This window comes from Elephas maximus, chromosome 10 (assembly GCF_024166365.1).
Source record: "Elephas maximus indicus isolate mEleMax1 chromosome 10, mEleMax1 primary haplotype, whole genome shotgun sequence".
Classification (NCBI taxonomy): Eukaryota; Metazoa; Chordata; class Mammalia; order Proboscidea; family Elephantidae; genus Elephas; species Elephas maximus.
The window spans coordinates 74,530,828-74,550,379 of NC_064828.1; the positions used below are offsets into that span (position 1 = coordinate 74,530,828).

General features: G+C 41.2%; 1 long non-coding RNA gene across 1 annotated transcript; it reads left to right on the top strand.

The window, feature by feature from the left end:
• Positions 1-5,752: 5,752 nt before the first annotated feature.
• Positions 5,753-18,724, top strand: LOC126084682 (uncharacterized). Its single transcript, XR_007519051.1, has 4 exons — positions 5,753-6,078; positions 7,237-7,393; positions 17,824-17,939; positions 18,049-18,724. It is a non-coding gene; the product is annotated as an uncharacterized LOC126084682 (long non-coding RNA).
• The last annotated feature ends 828 nt before the right edge of the window (positions 18,725-19,552 follow it).

Genomic DNA, 19,552 nt, shown 5'->3' on the forward strand with positions numbered 1-19,552 from the left:
GTGTACTAGCCTGTCCAGAGGTTGTGGTGGTTGTGAATGGTGGGCAACAGTTTTATGGATTTCGATTTGGGGGATAGTTTAGTATAAAAGGGTTTAGTATAACATCTGGTCTTCCTCTAGATTTTTAAGTCACTAGAAGACATTTCTTGGTAAATTGATTGTTCGAGGCCAGGCTTACTAGTTGTAAGGCAGGGGGTGCCCCAAACCTCTCACATTGTTTCATGGTCATTTTCAGGCCTGGCTGTTATCATACTGCCCCCTCCAAAGGGTTGCAGCAGAGCAACCCAGGGTTCAAGGATTAAGGGGGTGTGGGGAGGGGGGGAGTATGTTCTCCTCCAAAGGGTTGAACCCTCATTTTAGATACTTCTGAAAATCTTCAGAACATTCCATGTAGGTGTACTTTTGTTTCTCCCCACAGTGTGGCTTATTGACCTATGGTGTCCTCTGTGTATGAAGCATGAATGTATCTCTGGCTGTCACTAGGACAAACAGCTATAGAATGTAATGAGCACCTCATTTCTGGGTTTCCTCTATCAGTGCATAATTAGTGTATAGGAAAAGGTTTGGAAACTTTCTAAATTGTTAAAATTAAAAACTAGAATGCCTCTCTACATTTTGTAATATTCAATAATTCATAGCAATAGTTTCATGACTGTTATGTCTTGTGTTTTAACCGGGAAAGTAAGTGAAATATTTAATGTCAGTGTTCTTGTGCTATAAATACCTTTGAAAATGTGTTAGAAAATGTAGAATTGTTTAACTCTGATGAAGAATAAATTCAAGATTGGAAGAATTATACTGTTTTTCTTGTATGAGGCTCAAGGCTTCAGTCTCACAGTGACAGTGGAAAGCATATTTTATGCAGCCTAAAAAACTACTTTTGTATTAGATGTTTAAATGCATGAGGATAAATTCTAATTGCTTTTTGTTTAAAACAGAAACATAGAAGAAACATTAGCCCCAGATTGTACAAAATGTCTGCTGCAACTGAACCCATGATGGTTCGAAACCAAAAATCATTCCAGTTTTGTAAAACTGCTGCTACTGATTTTATCAATAAAGTTTAAACAGATGGCCTATGTGTATATGTGTGAAAAAATTTTTTATGTTAAAAAAGATTCGGTTTTGCAGCATCAACATGCAAATTTTATGGGCCTGAATGATATTACTTATTTTAGTGTATACAAAAATCATTAACTTCAAAACCATACCAACGGCACACACAAACACATGTATTAGAACTATAAGCACTACATTTACGATCTGTGGATTTTGTTTGTTTCAGAGTGCTGAATTAGCCTAGGCTTTTATGGTAAACAAGTGATTAACTGATAATGATCAATTCAAATGCTAGTTTAAAGTATTGGATTTAAAGTAAGTAAAAATATTGGATAAGCTATCAGATACACGGAGTCCCTGGGTAGCGCAAACGGTAAAGTGCTCCACTACTAACCAAAAGGTTAGAGGCTCAAGCCCACTCAGGTGCCTCAGAAGAGAGTCCTGGCAATCTGCTTCCAAAAGTCCACAGCCTTGAAAACCTATGGAACGGTTCTGCTCTGCAACACGTGGGGTCACCACCAGTCGGACTCTACTCCAGCTACAGAATCAATAGCACCTGAAAAAAAAAAGATATGTAAACGTAGACATCACCTGAAATAGCCAAGTTGTATCTGAGAAAACAGAAAAAAAAAAATAGTGTTGAGGTATGTCCCACTTATCTAGTGCTGCTATGACAGAAATACCACAAGTAGATGGCTTTAACAAACGAATTTATTCTCGCACAGTCTAGTAGGTTAGAAGTCCAAATTCAGGGCGCCGGCTCCAGGGGCAGGCTTTTTCTCTGTCAGTTCTGGGGGAAGTCCTTGTCGTCAGTTTACCCTTGGTCTAGGAGCTTCTCTGTACAGGAACCCCGGGCCCAAAGGATGCGCTTTGCTCCTGGTGCTGCTTTCTTGGTAGTTTGAGGTCCCCGTGTCTCTCTGTTCACTTCTCTCTTTTATATCTCAAAAGAGATTGGTTTAAAACACAATCCAATCTTACGGACTGAGCCCTGCCTCATTAACATAACTGCTGCTAATTCCACTTCATTAACATCATAGAGATAGAATTTACAACACATGGGAAAATCACATCAGATGACAAAATGGTAGACAATCACATAATACTGGGAATCATGGCATAGCCAAGTGGACAGATATTTCTGGAGGACACAATTCAATCCATGACAAGGTACAAAAGCTTAGGTCATTATTCATCAGAGAGGCTCTTGTTCAGAGCCATTCCTCTCCATGTACACCCAGTTATAATAAGTTCACAAGACTCAGATGCAGCAAACTTGAAGTAGAGGGAGCGGATCTATTATAATCAGACATCTTCGTAGCAGTAAAAACAAGGGAGACATCCCCAAAGCAGAAAATTTCTATAGGTATTTCATGGAAAATATATTTTCACCATTTTTTGCATACTGTATTAGTTGATGTAATTATTGCTACCTGCTGTAATAAAAAAAAAAAAATCAAACTCACTTTGACACTATAGGACAGAGTAGAACTGTCCCATAGGGCTTCCAAGGCTGTAATCCTTACAGAAGCAGACGCCACATCTTTCTCCCTCTTGCATGGAGCGAGTGGTTGGTTTGAACCACCAACATTTCGGTTAGCAGCTGAGCGCTTTACCACTGTGCGTCCAGGGTCCCTCACCTGCTATAATAAACAACTCTAAATGTCAATAAGAATGGTTTATTTTTCAGGATGGTAAATCCAATGCAGATGTCTTTGCCTAGGCACCTCTCTTTCTAGTAGTATCTCAGGGACTGAAGTGCCTTTTGTGACTTGGCCATCTGAGTCCTTGGGAACTCTGAAGGAACATATACTGTGCCAATGGGGGAGGAAGAAAAGGCATAAAAATCAAATGAGACATTTAAAGGGCCAGGCCTAGAGATGGTGAGCTTCACCTCTGCCCAAACTCCATTGGCCAGAGTCTCTCGGCCCCACCTGTACTGAAGAAGGCAGGGAATCGTAGTTTATTTGGGTGCCCAGGAAAAGGAAACAGCTTGGTGAGAATCTTCTAGGCAGCATCTGGCACACTTATTTTATTTTACTTTTTAAAATTATCTTATCTGAAATGCTGTGGTACTGGTGATTATATAAGGAGAACTAGTTCTAGGCATAATGCTACAAACTCATTTGTTTCTTGATTTCTTCCTAACCCATGGTGGCACTGGAGCATTAGGGGCTGATTAAAGAGTCTACTTGCTCACCTTCAGTCACCTTAAACTTAGAGCACTTCAACACTGTTAAGGGGGGTTGTTGCAAATAAAGACCATTTGAGTTCACATTTCCAAAACAACAGGGCAAGGAACTTTGTGCCAGTACTCTGGGCAAGATTCAACATTTCTCCCAGTGTACGTGTGTTGGCAAATGCACACATACATGTGTGTATGTACGTATGCATGAAATGTATGGATGAAACCCCCCATTCGCAAGTGCTCTTGATCACCTTTGATATATCAGGTACTGGGCACGCAGTGTGAGCAAGGAGGAACTAGCTTAAAATCTGGTGTGATGAATGCGGTGAAATGGGAGCAGCAGAGTGATTTGGAAATGTAATTAAGGGGGCTAATCTCGTCCGTGGGAACTGAGTAGAAGGGAAAGCTGCTATGAGGAAGTGGTATTTAAACTGAGACCTGAAGGCTAAATAGGAGTTAGCCAGGTGTAAGGGGGGCACATTAGGGAAGAAGGAACAGCCTGTACAAAATATGTGAGGCAAGTGAGAACATTTCCCATTCAAGGAATCTGAAAAAAGTCCTGGGTGGCTGGCCTTTGAATGGCAAAGGGAAGAGTCTCTTGAGATGAGCTGGAGGAGAAGGCAAAGCTGACTGAGATACCAGCTCCTTCCTTCATGGTGAATAAGAGAAGTAGCCGTGGTGGAATTCTGCCTGTGGCTGTCCTCCCGGACTGGAGGTGCACCAGTCTCAAAGCTCCCTTTCACCTGAGAGCTAAAACTTTATCATCAGATCTTCAACCAACTTTGGCCTGCTATCACTTCTTCCGGACAGTTATGTTTTAAGTTATAGCGAACCTATAGGACAGAGTAGAACTACCTCCTAGGGTTTACAAGGAGCAGTGGTGGATCCCAACTGTCAACCTTTTGGTTAGCAGCCATAGCTTTTAACCACTGCACCACCAGGGCTCCATTATTAAACCTTAGGGTTAACAAATTATTAACTCTAAGTTTTGTTGAAGGAGACCTGGTGGCACAACAGTTAAATGCTCAACAGCTAACCGAAAGGTTGGCAGTTCCAACCCACCTAGCCACTCCCAGGGAGAAAGGCCTGGTGATCTGCTCCATAGAAATTACAGCCTAGGAGACCCTATGGGGGTGGTTCTACTTTCTCACATGAGGGCCACTATGAGTTGAAATTGATCTGACTATACCTAACAACAAGTTTTGTTAGAGGTGTTACATTGGTATTGGGGGCCTGAGGGAACAGGGGCTCCTAAGAGTTACAGGGTCACTGTGTAGCCTCCTCAGCCTTGCGGCATGCCTGCCACTGCAGGAGTCAACATGGCACTGCACAGTATGCCTGCCCTGACCCCAGAGACAGCAACTTTTCCTTTTAATTGATTCCCTGTGGTGTTAGCTTCCTTCCAGGCACTGGTCTGACCCTGTAGAGAACCAGGGAGGTGATGTGCTTCCCTCTTCAGTGAGATTCCCTCTACGAGGTTAGCTTTGGGCAAAATTTCTTTGCTAGCTTTGTGGTCTTCTCTTCTTTAGTTTGTCTGACTTGATCTTCCCATCATCCCCCCACCACAAGAAAAACCACCCAAAAAACAACCCTACTGAACAACAACAATAACAAGAAGTCATGATTAAAAAAAAAAAAATTAAAACATACCTTGAGAGAAATATCAGAGAGAATATAATCCTTTGGGTGAATTTATACTAAAGTGTCAATGATTGAAACCTGCATAACTTTTCTAGTATCATTTTGAAATCCGAAGTACCTTTGCTTTTGTGCATTTGTATTTTAAAGACGTTCGCATATTAGCCTGAGGTTTTAATTAACCAATGGATAAATATGAAGATTTTTTTAACCGTATCAATATTTTAGACCATGGGGGGTCTTTTTCTGAAAATTTTGGCACCATGCGGGGAGGTAGCCACACACCGCGCCAAAAGGAATTATACTCTGAGCTCTGTTTCATGGATCAGTAGTACGTCCCTCTTTGAAATGTATCAATGGCTGAATCCTGCAGACACCAAGAACACACTGGGAAGGAGAGCCTCAGAAAGCAGAAGCTCCCATACCGCTCACCCCACGCCGCCTTACCCCAGGTCACACTCACTGCTCTTTCTCCCCTTGCCACGGTCCTTCTCCAAGGAGAAAAGCATCCATCCTTAGGGACGCCTCGGGGGCATAAAAGGCACTGACAGGTCCTGTTTCTTCCTCAGCCATTGCGAGCCACCTCCCGCCCGCCGTTCCCAAACCCGGCGCGGATAGGGGACGCCCAGCTAGGGCCTGCGGCGAGCGACCCCGCCCGGGAAGTGCGGCCCATCACCGCCCAGGCCGGCGGGAGCCGAGCGAAGCCCGGGCCGCCTGCGCCCAGCTGCCGCGCTCCCAGCCAGCTCGGCAGCCGGCCCGCCCCGATCCGGCTTGGCGAGCGCGGCAGCCCAGACCCTGGCTGGGGCTCGTCGTTCGGGCCCCTCGGCGTCCCTGCTCTCCAACTTGCACCCAGCAGCCCCCGCCAGCCCACCGACCTACTGGAAAGTTGCTCCAGAGCTGTGGAGGGGCGTCATCGCCTCCTAGCAACGCTCCTAGCAACCGAGTAACATCTGCTCCCTCTGGTCCAATGCGATCGGAGAACAGCTGCGCGCTCGCCTCGCGTTCCGAGCCCGAGTGAGAGGCGCTTCAGAGACTGGAGGGACCGACCTGCAGGAGCCAGGGCCGCCCGCCCAGCTGCAGCTGCGCTGCCGCCGCCGTCGCTGGCAGCTCCGGTCTGAAGAGTGTCGGCGCCGCAGAAGCAGGAGCGAGCCCCGAACCCCGCGCCTTTGCGAAGCAGGTGCATGCCCCATCGCCTGGTGAGTCGGCCCTGCTGGCAAGGTTTGTCCAGACCCACCCAGCCAGGTGCCTTCTTCTGAACCTCAGGAAAGACTCCATTCATTGAGGGTGAGGATAGAGACATATTCCGGGCTACCGCCCCCACCCTCAACCCTTGGAAAGGGGCCACCTGGTAGTCCCACATAACCTGTTTTGATTTTTTTTTTTTTTTCAAAACCTTGGGATTGGTTCTTGAGGATTCCCCTGCCCATTCCTGTTAGGTTTGTGCTGGGAAGTTTTGTATCCGCCTTGTTTTTCCTTGGACTTTGCTGCCTGAGTGCGGTTAGGGGAGCTAGAAGCAGCAAGCACCCATAGAAAGCAGGTGGTTAAGGCTGAGATGACAACGTGCAGTCCCGACTAATGGAATCAACACCCAGGGGGAGCAACATTCTTTTTGGGTCCTGCTCTGGAAAGGGTCCATTTGGCCAGGAGCAGCCTTTCACTGTTACTCAACCTCCTGAAAAGTTACCATAGTAACTCACCTCTCTTGATGGGATCCTCCTTATTGGCTGCCTGTTTTCCTTTGGAAATCTCATCTCTCTAAATATAGAAGACGATGAGATCTGTAAGCACACATTGATGGAAAACGGTGCCGTTGAATATTGTCCTTTACAGAAAAACTGTCTTCAAAGAGAAGTAGCATTTAGCTATTTCAAATCTTGTCAGAAATCGTGGGCTTTTCAGGGAAAGATTGACTTCCTCGGCTTTGAGTAAACTGCTGAATTGTTGCTCTAAGGGAGATACTCCCTGAAATTATACAAAACCGGACATTTAAAAACAAACTAAGCATATCTAACTCTGATTTTAAAAAATCAGTCTAATGATGATCTCCCAAAGATAATCTCCCAGTAAATAACTGGTGAAATCAGTTCTTCAGTTATTTCCAAATTTCTTGGGGTAGTTGAGATTCCACGTTTAAAATTAAATCTGAAGAACATGAAAGTGATCGTGTGTGTTAAAAGGTCTCTCTCTCTATATACATCTGTCTATCCTATCTGGTCTAGATTGGCCCCGCCTCTAACATCTTAGAGACTGTCCTATCACTTGCCTTCTCCTGACTTGATAACCAGTTCTTGTCAGTTCAGTCCTGATCTTCCAATGCTATTTGTCCCTGCCTCTTTTTTTTTTTTTTTTTTCAGGTAACCATTTACTAATGCACCAGACTAATGCGTATAAATAAACCAATCATTTTAGTCTGAGGCTGTGAGAAATGCTCGCTGTGCAGAGGGAGACTTTCACCAGATTTTCTGAAGCCGTCTTCGAAGCACACTTCTCGGACTGATCCCGCACTGCCAGGTAATTACTAGCTTCAAAAGATATTATTGTTTAAATATGTATCCAGAGAAATAAATGCCAATGTACTATTACCATAACTTATGAGATCAATATAAGGGGGTATTTATACAGATGGTTGCTTGGTAGAAGTCAATAAAGGTTTTCTGTAGGAAGGATATTTGTGGGTTGGCAGATTTTTCTCTCTAAAATCCATGTGAATAGGGTGGGCCAAATTAGGTAGCCTGGCTCCGGGGACATGTCAAGTGGAGCACACTGTTGCTTGTCTGAATGAAGGAAATGAAGGAAACTCAGGGAACTCTCCAAGTTGCAAAAAGAGATTGTGAGGTTGTTTTAAATTTAATTTGCATTAAGATCATGATGCTAGACACTCCTGAGTTTTCAGTACTTTAAACTCAGTTTTTAAGGCTGAATATAGACTTTGAATTAGTGTTCAGCCCTCCAGCATTAGGAGTGCTGGTGGAGTAGTTAAGCCCTCCGGCTGCTAATCAGAGGTCAACTGTTGGAACCCACCAGTCACCCCGTGGGAGAAAGATGTGGCAGTCTGCTTTTGTGAAGATTACAGCCTTGGAGATGGAACGGGGCAGTTCTACTCTGTCCTATCGACTCAACAGCAAAGAGTCCTCCAGCCTGTGTAACTTTCATATATACTGAGCTGTCCATGTGCAGTTGTCGGTAACCAGCCTAGCAAATTACAGTGAAATTACAATCGAATTTAGGAAAGTACATCATGCCGCATTTTTTTCCTTCCTTACCTCCCTTTATAAAAATAAATAATTAAAAAAATTCTGTTTTTTTAATTATTAATTCAGACCTATTGGAAAATTTATACTGGTCTAGTTGTATAGTTTTGATGGAGATCATGAGATTTTCAAAGTATTGGTCTCTGTAGTCACTTATTGATATGTCTGTAGTTTAATAATTTTAAGCATGAAAGATTACCATTTTAACCAGCAAGAGGCTGTTGAGACTGGCTAGTTTCATTAGCTTTTCATGCCGCCCAGTCTTCTTCCTTCCACCATCATAATTATTATATTTTATGGTGAGAAAGAAACCCAAGGAGACCAACAAGATTTACTGTCATCTGCCATGATATGTGTACACAGTTCTATTGATGCTATCAATCTGAGGAAAGTTTGAGTAAAGCAACCATGATGATTGGTTCATTTATATGCATTAGTCTTGTGCATTAGTAATTTATACACATCTCTTATGTAATACACGGAGACGTGAAAAATCGTTCAGCGCCCTTTAATTTTATGTGGACGAGTCTGCCCTTTCATTGAGACCACTGTCAAATCAAAAAGGTCAAATGAAAGTGGTTCTTAAATTTTAATTTTGATTCTGTCATGAATGTATAATGTGCAATTCTGATGAACAGATGTTTCAAAGTCTCTACTCAGAAAATGTTATAATGCTATGTAGTTTTAAGTAAGTACAAATAAATCAAATGGTATGCTGATAATATAAAATAATCCCAGAGACATCGGAGGATCCAATGTTAAAGTGTGAAAAAAATATTTTCCCCAATTTGAATGTAAGGATCTAGGCACTCTCATCAGTGCTAACAGCAGCTGTGCTTGTACAGACCATGGATTCTAAAGAGGGAGTGTACTTAGGGGTATGAGGTTTAGATAAGACTGAGCTCGAGCAGGAGGAAAGCAAGTTCTGATTTCAGTCTCCTTTCCTCATGCACTCGGTTTGGAACACTCCAGGTTTAATTTTATGTCCTATTACTTTCATGGGATTTGGAAGATGCTTTGAAACACAGAGAAATGTTGAAAAAATGTATCAAGATGATGGGCCCTTGCCCCCACACCTGCGCTCTTCACTGATGACTCATGACAGCTGGCTGTAGCCATCAAAACACATCCCAACAATAGCTCTGAAGCCAGAGAATAACCAGTTCAGATCTCTGTGTCAAAGCACTATGCTGCAAAAACCCAGAAACGGCTAAAATAAAATAAGCATCCCAGAAGCAGAGGCGGGAGTCAATTAGCATAACCATTCATCACTAAGACTGGGGAAGAAGCACAACTTCAGGTCTTGGGAGGAGCCACGTCTTGCCAATTCTTTTTCCTAGTAATAATAATAATAAGTTGTCTATATCAAGGATCTCTATATATTAGGTTGAGAAACCCTGGTGGTACAGTGGTTAAGCACTCAGCTGCTAGCTTCAAGGTCAGTGGTTCGAACACACCAGCCACTACCAGCTGCTCTGCAGGAGAAAGATGTTGGCAGTCTACTTCCATAAAGATTGTTGTTGTTGTTGTGTACCATTGAGTCAATTCCAACTCAAAGCAACCCTAGAGTACAGAGAGGACAGAGCAGAACTCCCTCATAGCGTTTCCTACACTGAAATCATTACAGGAGCAGATTGCCAGGTCTTTTCTCCCGTGGAGCTGCTGGTAGGTGGGAACCTCTGACCTTTCCCGTTAGCAGCCAAGCACTTAACCATTGCACTACCAGGGCTCCTTCCATAAAGATTACAACCTTGGAAACCCTGTGGGGTCAGTTCTACTCTGTCCTATAGTGTCCCTATGAGTCAAAATCAACTCCACGGCAACAGGTTTGGTTTGGTTTTGGTACGTTACCATTTCTAACTTACGATTATTTTTATATTTTCTTGATGTAATTTATACAAAGGGACAATAACGTATCAAGTTCACGGCAATAATTCTCGGTGGGATGGTGGGAGGAAATTAATGAAAACCACTAAAGGATTGATAGTGTTATGTTTGATATAAAAATATAAACTTAAATTTAAAAAATAAAAAAATACCTATTATAAACTATAGAAAGTAAAGCACAGCAAAAAGAATTTTTGGTAAGTACATACATGTCTGGCTTCTAAATATCAGTGATGCTTAAAAGGGGAAAAGGGCAGGTTTGAGGTTGGGAAATTCTGCAGGAGGGCATCAGGGTGGATATTATTTTTTAAATGTTTATAAAAAGGGAGCATGGGGTAAAAAACATAAAGAAAAGTCGTGGATATTGCAAAGAGAATCAGGACTCAAGAGCCTAGAATTTCAATTCTGTAGGCTTCTTTTACCCTTTGTGTCTCAATTTCTCCATATCTAATCTGGTGGCTGGGGAGATGGGAAGGCGGGCGATAAGACCACCTACTAAAGTGGATTGTTTGAGCTTGAGCACAATGCAGTTTAATGAAGCACCTATATATCATTAGAGGAAAAGTGCCCTGGTAATGAAGACCATTTCACCACTAGAGCAACTCCAGGTGGCACACAAATCAGGCACCCAATGGGCAAAGGCAGAGAATCACCCAACACCAGAGTGAAGTTCTCCTGTATTCTTGGCTAGAAAAGTTAATGATTAGTTCTATTTTGTCTTAACGTAACCCTTCTGAAATACCAGAAGCAACATTGACTGATAGATATTTCTGGTGCTTTCCCAAACGTGGGGTAGTAGTAGCGGTGGTGTTGATCTCAAAGTGGAAGATGATCTAGATCAGGTACCTTTCAAAAGACTACCGCCGCCCATATGTTAGGTATTAAAACTCTCTTCTCTGAGCACCAGTCCTGGGTTCTAAGGAAGTTATAGCATCTCCCTAGGTATAATTGGTAAGCTATCTCTTACCAGGAAACCCTGGTGGTGTAGTGGTTAAATATTACAGCTGCTAAACAGGGGGTTGGCAGTTCAAATCCACCAGGCGCTCCTTGGAAACTCTATGGGGGCAGTTCTACTCTGTCCCGTTGGGTTGCCGTGAGTCGGAATAGACTCGACGGCAAAGGGTTTGGGGTTTTTATCTCACACCGATGTGGTTCAGTCTGGCTGCACAGCCGTTTTTCTTTCTCATTCATGCCACTTTCTGAGGTGAAAGGCGAGTGAAGGGAAGCACCGTCCCTCGAAGTCAAGGGATATATTGCTGGGGATAGGGCAGTAAATCACAAAGTTTACCTCAGAACCCCACACTTGGACTCTATTGTTAGTAGGGCCAGACCATGGCAGATGCTGGGCTTTGGTGCATTTAAAGTAACTCACTTAATGATTACATGTCTTGTTTAATGGTGTTCTCTTCTTTGGTTTAGTGGCTGTCACCAGTGGAACGAGATGGGCTTGTGGAACTGGTGGTGTTTTATTTAATGTTCCATGCTCATTCTTGGGGCTATCCCATCCCAAGGGACATAAAATTTAGTACCAGACAATGCTCCTGGGCTCTTGAGAAATCCTCTAAATGATTGGCTGTCAGTATCCCTGGAAGTCCCTAAGAATGACTTCCAGGAGCTACACTTGTTGTTAATTCTAAACTGCTTTGTGCTTTGGGTAGATGATAAATCTGAGTAAACAGACTGCTCCATTGATTCAGAGCTAAAAGCTGGCACTGAGTTCTGCTACTACAGAGCATATTGTCCAGAAAGGTTCTAGGCAAAGCGTTGTGAGGGAGAAGAAAGATGGCTAACGGAATATTGTTAAACACCAACTAAGCTAAAAGGCTACAGCAGACACAGCGTGCGACTATGAATGTTATACTCATCTACCTTCTTGAATCCACTCATTTATGTTTCTTGCCACCCATGCTTAACACTGAAGAGAGGACAGGTGTCCTATATGTAGCAGTGCTGCTGAGTAGAATATATATTTAGGATTCAAAAATTCACCTTATTAATAATATCTAACATATATTGAGAAGAAATATGAGCATATTTGATGGGCACTGAGTAAGAGTTTTTTAACATCATCTCATTTAATTTGCATACAAATTAATGAATTTGATATTGTTACCATCATTTAACAGATGAAGAAACCCAAGCTCAGTGAGGTTAAGTACCTTGCCCCAAATCACTAAACAAATAAATTGTAGAGCTGAGACTTGAACTAGTGCTATGGGACAGCACTAGAAGGCGTGCTGAAGGAACTGGCTTTGAACAAGTTCCTTCCAGTTTGAATCCCTGCTAAGAATTTGCATTTCTAACAAGTTCTCTCCCCCAAAACCAAAAACCAAACCGGTCACCATGGAGTCAATTCTGACTCATAGTGACCCTATAGGACAAAGTGGAGCTGCCCCATAGGGTTTGAAAGGAGCAGCTGGTGGACTAAAACTACCAACTTTTTGGTTAGCAGCCGAGCTCTTAACTACTGTACCACCAGGGCTCCAACATGGCAATGCTAATGCTATTTGTTAGGGACCAGTTTGGAGAACCACTAGTAGAGCATCGGTTCTCAGAATTTATTATACATAAGAATCACCAGGGGATCTTGTTAAAACGTAAATTTTGATTCAGTATGTCTGGGGTAGAAATGCAAATTCTCAGCAGGGGTTTGAACCAGACAAACTGGTTTGAAGCCTTGTGTTAAACCATGCAGCAAGGCTTCAGAATGTGGCTAACAGACCCATGACAGAGGACATAACTTTCCAAACAAAAGTAGTCATGGCCCTTGAGGGAGTATGTCTGGTAGCTGTTATCAGCAGCAAAGTGTTATTTAAATAGATAAGGACACATGAGCTTTTAAAGACTTAGGTGAGGCCGATAGCCTACGAAGGGCAATCGATGGGAGAGTGGGAAACTTAGGCACATGATTTGTCTACAATGCAATCAGCTGTTCTGAAACTAGAACCCACTGTCCTTCTCATTCCATCAGCCTCCACCCTTTGTGCCTGTGGCTACGAATGCACACATCGAATAGGATCGTCTCAACTCTCTTTTTGCAGCGTATTGATTACAACATTGCGGAAAGAAAATGAAAACCTTCCTGAAATTAGGATACGTTAAGCTAATCACTGCTCTACCATCTCTCAGGCTTTTCACAGTCCTGGGCAAAGAACGGATTACTCTGACGGGAGTTGTTCTTTTGCCGTTGCCTGTTCTCTCAAAGTGTTTGTAAATTAATTTGCTGATGATCTTTCCTTAATGTACTGCCCCTGGGCCGCGTACCAAATGAAATCACTTGTACAATAATAGGATTTTAGTCATCTGGAGGCAGAAGCCCAACAATAAGGAAGAGAGCAGTTGAGCAATCATTTGTAATTACATTTCAAACATTTATTTAAAGAAACACTTATAAATTGTACTGCTAGACTCTAATGACAAGAATGTCGTTCTTCTCTGTGACTTTTAATTTGTTACTGGTTGAAGTTTTATGTTACGAAACACGTGTAGCCTGACACAGATATCCTATGTGTCCAGAGCTTACAGTATTAAAACCAACTGGAATATTCAAGCTAGCATTAGCCATTTCACCTTCAGAGATAAATTCAGCCTCAGCTTAATTCACTTTTGTAATTTATACGCCATTCTCAGAGCTCAGGACAAAGTTATTTTACTTTTTCTTGTTTATTTCATCAGCTTTATTTGAATAACAGTCTGGGTTGAGTTAGGCTTTTTGATTGCAGGAAAATGATAAACAGATTTACACTCGTTTAGAGGATTATAACGGGCAAACTTCTTTTCATGTTCAGATTAATATTAATTAAGTCTCTGAAGGATTATCTGGATGTTTGAAAAATACTTTACTTTTCCTTTGCCCAAAACGTTTTCTTGGAGCTGTTATAGTGTCTGTACTGTTTTTCAACATGGCCATTTGAAATATCCTCTGGCACCCTTTAACTGTCTCATGATAACCCAGTATCTCTCAGAGGCTGGTGGTGGAAAGAGTCTTTGAGTCAGAGCTAGGAGGTGAGGCTGGGATTTACTCTGTGTAGTAGATCTGTGCCACGAGTATGAGCTAACATTTGATTGAGCCCTTACTATGTGCTAGGCACAGTGCCAATAACTTTCCATGAATTATTTCAATGAACCCATGAGCCAGTATTATTTCTATTCCCACTTTACAAATGAAGTCACTCAGACTTTGAGAGTTTACGTAATTTGCTCAAGGTCACACGACTAGGAAGTGGCAGAGCACTTGACTTCAAAACCCAAACTCACAGCCACACACCAGACTGTTAACAATTGAATCATTCTGGGCTACAGTTTCCTCATCTGTAAACTGAGGGGGCTGAACCAGATGATCAGCTCTGAGCCCAGCCAAGAAAACAGATGTAAGAACTTAACGTTTGCTGTATATTTTAGCCTAAAAATGGCAAAAAGCCTCCTCCAAAATTTGATGTCGAAACACTCCAAATAGCTAAACAGCCTGTAAAGAGGTAATTGTTGAACCGATACCAGCTGTGAAAGCTTTTCAGAATTTCAACAACCCATGGGGGTGTTTTTTGAGAGCAATAAACTAAGTGGCTGAGTGTGTTGTCCGTGGAGCTGAGACTCAAATCTGGACCTCCTGAGAGTGTACTCTGTATTTTCAGGGTATATTACATTCTATATGTTGGGCTCACTGCTTGAATATAGCCAGACAGAATCTTCGGGGACATTTGATGTAATTTTGTGGTCTTGATCTGTGAAATCAAAGTCTCTTCCTCGGAGGTTGACTTGGGAGCCAGAACAGTTAAGTTTGACATTTGGTTCTCACAGCTGCCACCTGCCCTCTGTTGTATCGTGCATTAAAAGGTTTTTAATTGGTCATAAATGCTGTAGTCATTGATTAAGTTGGAAAATAAATCAAGCAGACAGTTTTTAAAGATACATACAAGAAAATAATGTTTACTTATGGTAAATTCACTGTTCTCATTTCCAAGTCTTTCCTCACTCTCTCCTACGATACAGCAATTCGTTGGACCTTGTAGAAAAAAATTAGTGACCCATCAGCTACAGTGCTACTAATAATCATGGGTGCTTCTTAATGTGAATGCATGGAATTCATGTTGAAATGTGATCTCATGCTTTCTTCAGTCTTTAGTTAAAATTCAGTCCGGCTTTGTTCATGACGCTAAAGCAGCTAAGCCAATATAGGGAAACAATAGCAACAACAACAAAAATCAATCCAGCCAATTACTTGGCAGTGGATGATAAGGCAATCAGTTGATTGAATGTTCTGCTTTCCAACTTGCCATTGTAGCTCCCCTGCTACACCTGCCTGAGGCTAGAATACTGATGCTCTCAAACCATGGTCCCCAGACAGGGGAGGATTAGCCGGTTAGCAAGGTACACACGGGCTTACTCGTGCTTGTTTATTAATCTGTAGCGCACAATTTCACCACATGTGTGGTGAAACCCATGTGAAGTTGTGCACTGCAGATTAGTAAACGTAAATAAGCCTGTGCATACTTTGCTTATTGGGTAATCTGTCCCTGTATCTCAGACTAGCAATATTCACATTACCTGAAATTTCTTAGAAATGTAAATTCTCTGCTCCCATAAAGATTACCGGCTAGGAAATCCTATAGGGTCGCTGTGAGTCAGAATCCACTTGACAGCATGCAACAACAACCCCCTACCGCCATCGAGTCCATTCGATTCTGACTCATAGTGACCCTGTAGGACAGAGCAGAGCTGCCCCAGAGGGTTTCCAAAGCTGTAATCTTTACAGAAACAGACTGCCACATCTTTCTTCCTCGGAGTAGGTGGTGGATTGGATCCGCAGACTTTTCTGTTAGCAGCAAAGCACTTAACCCCTACACCACTGGGGCTCCTTACGATAACGCCAAGCCTGCTGAATCAGAAGGTATGGGGTGGGGCCCAGCAATCTGTATTTTAACAAACCTTCCAGGTGATTCTGATGTGCGCTAACATTTGAAAATCACCGTTACAAGAACTAGTTAAACAGTATAAAAGAAACCAGCCACTAACATTATTTGTCATTACGGAATAACCCAAAGCTCTAATTTTTTGACTAAGCCTTTTAAAAATACACCACGAAATTCTCAGCCTCTCAGAAAACTGGGTTCAGTGATGATTCCTTTGTTTTCAATAAAATAAATTTTGTTCTTCTTTTTCGAACTTGCTGAAATCAGTGAAAAATCCATGTATGCTCAATTTTTGTTCATTGAATTCAGGGATTGTACACATATAATAGCAACTATTGCCTTTCTTTCAAGGTATTGTTATTACACATTAGTCTCTTTTTTAGATAAGACACACGAAAGGTTTGAAATTCTTGGTTCCCTTAATAAACATGCTAATTCTAATTTAAGGGACTATTGGGTTTATAATCCATAGTGGTGCCTGGGAAAGTTTGGAACGTTTTAGATGCCTATTTTGTTGCTTTTCCTACTGGTTCAGAAGAACCATCCAACTACAAAATGCTGTAGGAAGGTTTATATGGATACTACCGTGTTGGGAAAAAAACAAAACAAAACTAGAAGAGGCAGGCTATTTAAGAGTACATTTTTAATATTTAAGCCTGAAAAAAATTTTTTAAAGATATTAGGGGCAAAGCACTGAGTGTCTCATGATAAGTTTAGTTAACCAACACATTAATAAACTACGCTTCTTTTGCCAATCAAATCATTTCAACGCATAGAAATATATGAGGGTGTGGATCAAGGGTAAAATAGGATGACATTTAAAAATTAACTTTCTTTCTGGTCTGGCCCCCCTGAAGTTGAATGAGTACTGAACTGGACTCAATCTGCATTCAAAATTCATTAATGATTTCACTAGGAGGCTAGTGGGCTCGCTTGCCTCCTCTCTGTGGTATGAGCACCACCTAGAGGACACACTCCCCTTAAACCCAGCCTCTGTTCTGACAACGACCATCCGTTCTCCACAAGTCAGAAGCTTCAGTTACAACAGTGTTTTAAGTAAGAAAGCAAAGAACTGCGCTTTCAGATATTACATCACGGTCATGCTTGCTAGACAGAACATTACCTAAACCTTTCCTGGTTTTCCTTTACTTATGATTGACCTCAGTTAAGCCATGTGTTAGAGGAATAATTATATCATAACCTTATCGTGGGATTTTGTCTGTAGGCACACAGTTATTTCTTTAAAGTGAAATTGGATAATCAACCACTTTATGCCAATTTGGATAACTCAACAACACTAAATGCCCTCTCTAGATTAGGTAATTTAACTTAAAGAATGATTAAAAAGCCCCGATCTCCTTTTGTTATATTTTGTGAATCAAATTCAAATTTGAGTATGCTGTGATAGTAAAGGAAACCCTGGTGGCGTAGTGGTTAAGTGGTATGGCTGCTAACCAAAAGGTCAGCAGTTCGAATCCACCAGGTGCTCCTTGGAAACCCTATGGTGCAGTTCTACTCTGTCCTATAAGGTTGCTATGAGTCAGAATTGACTCAACAGCGGCGGGGTTTTTTCTTTCTTTTTTTTTTTTTTTGGTGATAGTAAATGGTATGATATCGAATAGAGTATTGGATTTATTAGAGGATGTATAAGGAAACAAGCATAAATCTCAAACCTGGAACATCTATCTGTTTTGGGGCTGAATGGTGGTGTTTGCCTGCCTACAGGCTTCCCAATCATAGGACAACTGCCACTAATGACTTCATGTTGTTTAGTGAATGAAGAGAGAATATCAGTTACTGGTCATGCATTTCTTTTTATAAGTACAACTTGTATCATAAAATACTTGTTACCATAATAAAATCTGACTTTTTCCAACAATTTTCTTTTGTTTAGATTATTCAACAAAAGTATTACCACACACATTAACAACGTCGAAAGTAGCCTACTTTAAGAGAAAATATGCAGAAGAGGAAGATTTACATAAAAATTACCAAGGGTATTTTCCAAAAGTAAGGATCCATTTATTCTTATTTTTCATTTTTATGAGTCCTGTCAATAGTATAAAATTTGGTTTCTATTTTCTCAAATGCAAATTTAATGGTTGTGTTTGTATTCTAGCACCTGATATTACCAGAAGACAGGACTTGCATCCTCAAACTTTCTCTGGAGAAGCTTAGGTTTCTTGAAGACCCAGAAACCTACTTAAGAAGGTCTGTGCTGATTAACAACTTGCTGAGGAAGATACACCTAGAGACGGAGAAAGAGAGCTATGAATACTTTAAAGAAGCCCCCCGTTGTAAGACTGCTTACTCTGATACAAGAAAACGGCTGAAGTTTATGGTACAGGAATGCTGTTCTCAGTCTCTTTATTATGAAGGGCTGCAATCCTATCATATTGTGCCTTATGCTTCGGAGAATGCCATTTATGGAATGGGTTACGCTAGCGATCACTTGGGGCAAAATTCTCAGTTGGTGATTTATAAAATGAATTAAAGTAATTGTTAAGTCTGTTGATAACTTTGTTTCTAAATGCCTGTGTTGTTTATAATGAAGATGTTGATTTAAGGCGCTAATTGCCAATGCACTTGAGATCAAAGATGAGATGCATGCTGAACTGATTGGAGAGAACCCTGGTTATTATTATTCAGCAGTCCTTAGTATCATCGAGTCAAACTGAAAATATGTCCACATTATAAAGCCGGTGAACGAGTCCTTTAGAAGCAAAGTTTTTGGTTTTTTTTTTAGATAAGATGTGTAGGAAAGAACTTATATCAAGTCATTATACTAATTTAAACATTTTAAAGTCCCCATTTCCAAATTCTGCCACTCTTAGTGGAAAGTAATAAAAAGTAACAGATTAAACTGATACTGTTGTGTCCCTAAGGATTAAGGATAGAATGAATTTAATTATCTTATAAACGATAAGAAGGGTAGGTTCTTTCTGAAATGCTTTGTCTTGTCAAGCATAGTGCCAAAAATGGTTTGACGACATTCTCCTTTTACTGTAACAATTCAAGATGAATTAAACAAATATTGTGATTTAACTGCTGAATGAAACAACTGGATTACTCCAAATTGATTCATTTTACTCCTTTTTTGGCTTGATAGATTTTTCTCTTTAAAAGTGAAATTTAGTTTAAAATAGACTTATAGATGGGCTTATCTCTTAAGTTCTAGGGGTTGGTTAAAATTTGTGGTGGGCCATCAGTAACGAATTTAAATTTTATTAATGATGTCATTTTTTAGAATAGACTGTGAAGCTCAGGAAAAGGGTAAGCAGGTAAAATTTGTTTTTATGGATTGATAATTTTTAAAAAACTTATCTACAGAAATGGATGAGAACAACAGAAAATCTACACATTGCTATCTCTTCATCCAGCCAAGAGTGCGTTCAAGGTGGCCTGCCTGAAACTTTGCACTGATTGTTGTACCATAGTTGACCATTCACCGTTTGACACTATGTTTCAGAATGCCTTTGGTGGTGAAGTTTAGATCATTTCCTGTATTTCACAATTTGAAAGATTTAACAAGTTAGATAGACTCATGAAACTGAAGTGGTTCATAATGTTCTTTGAGGTTTGAGTGAGATGTCTGATTTCAGTGTTTGGAGTTTTGTCCTATG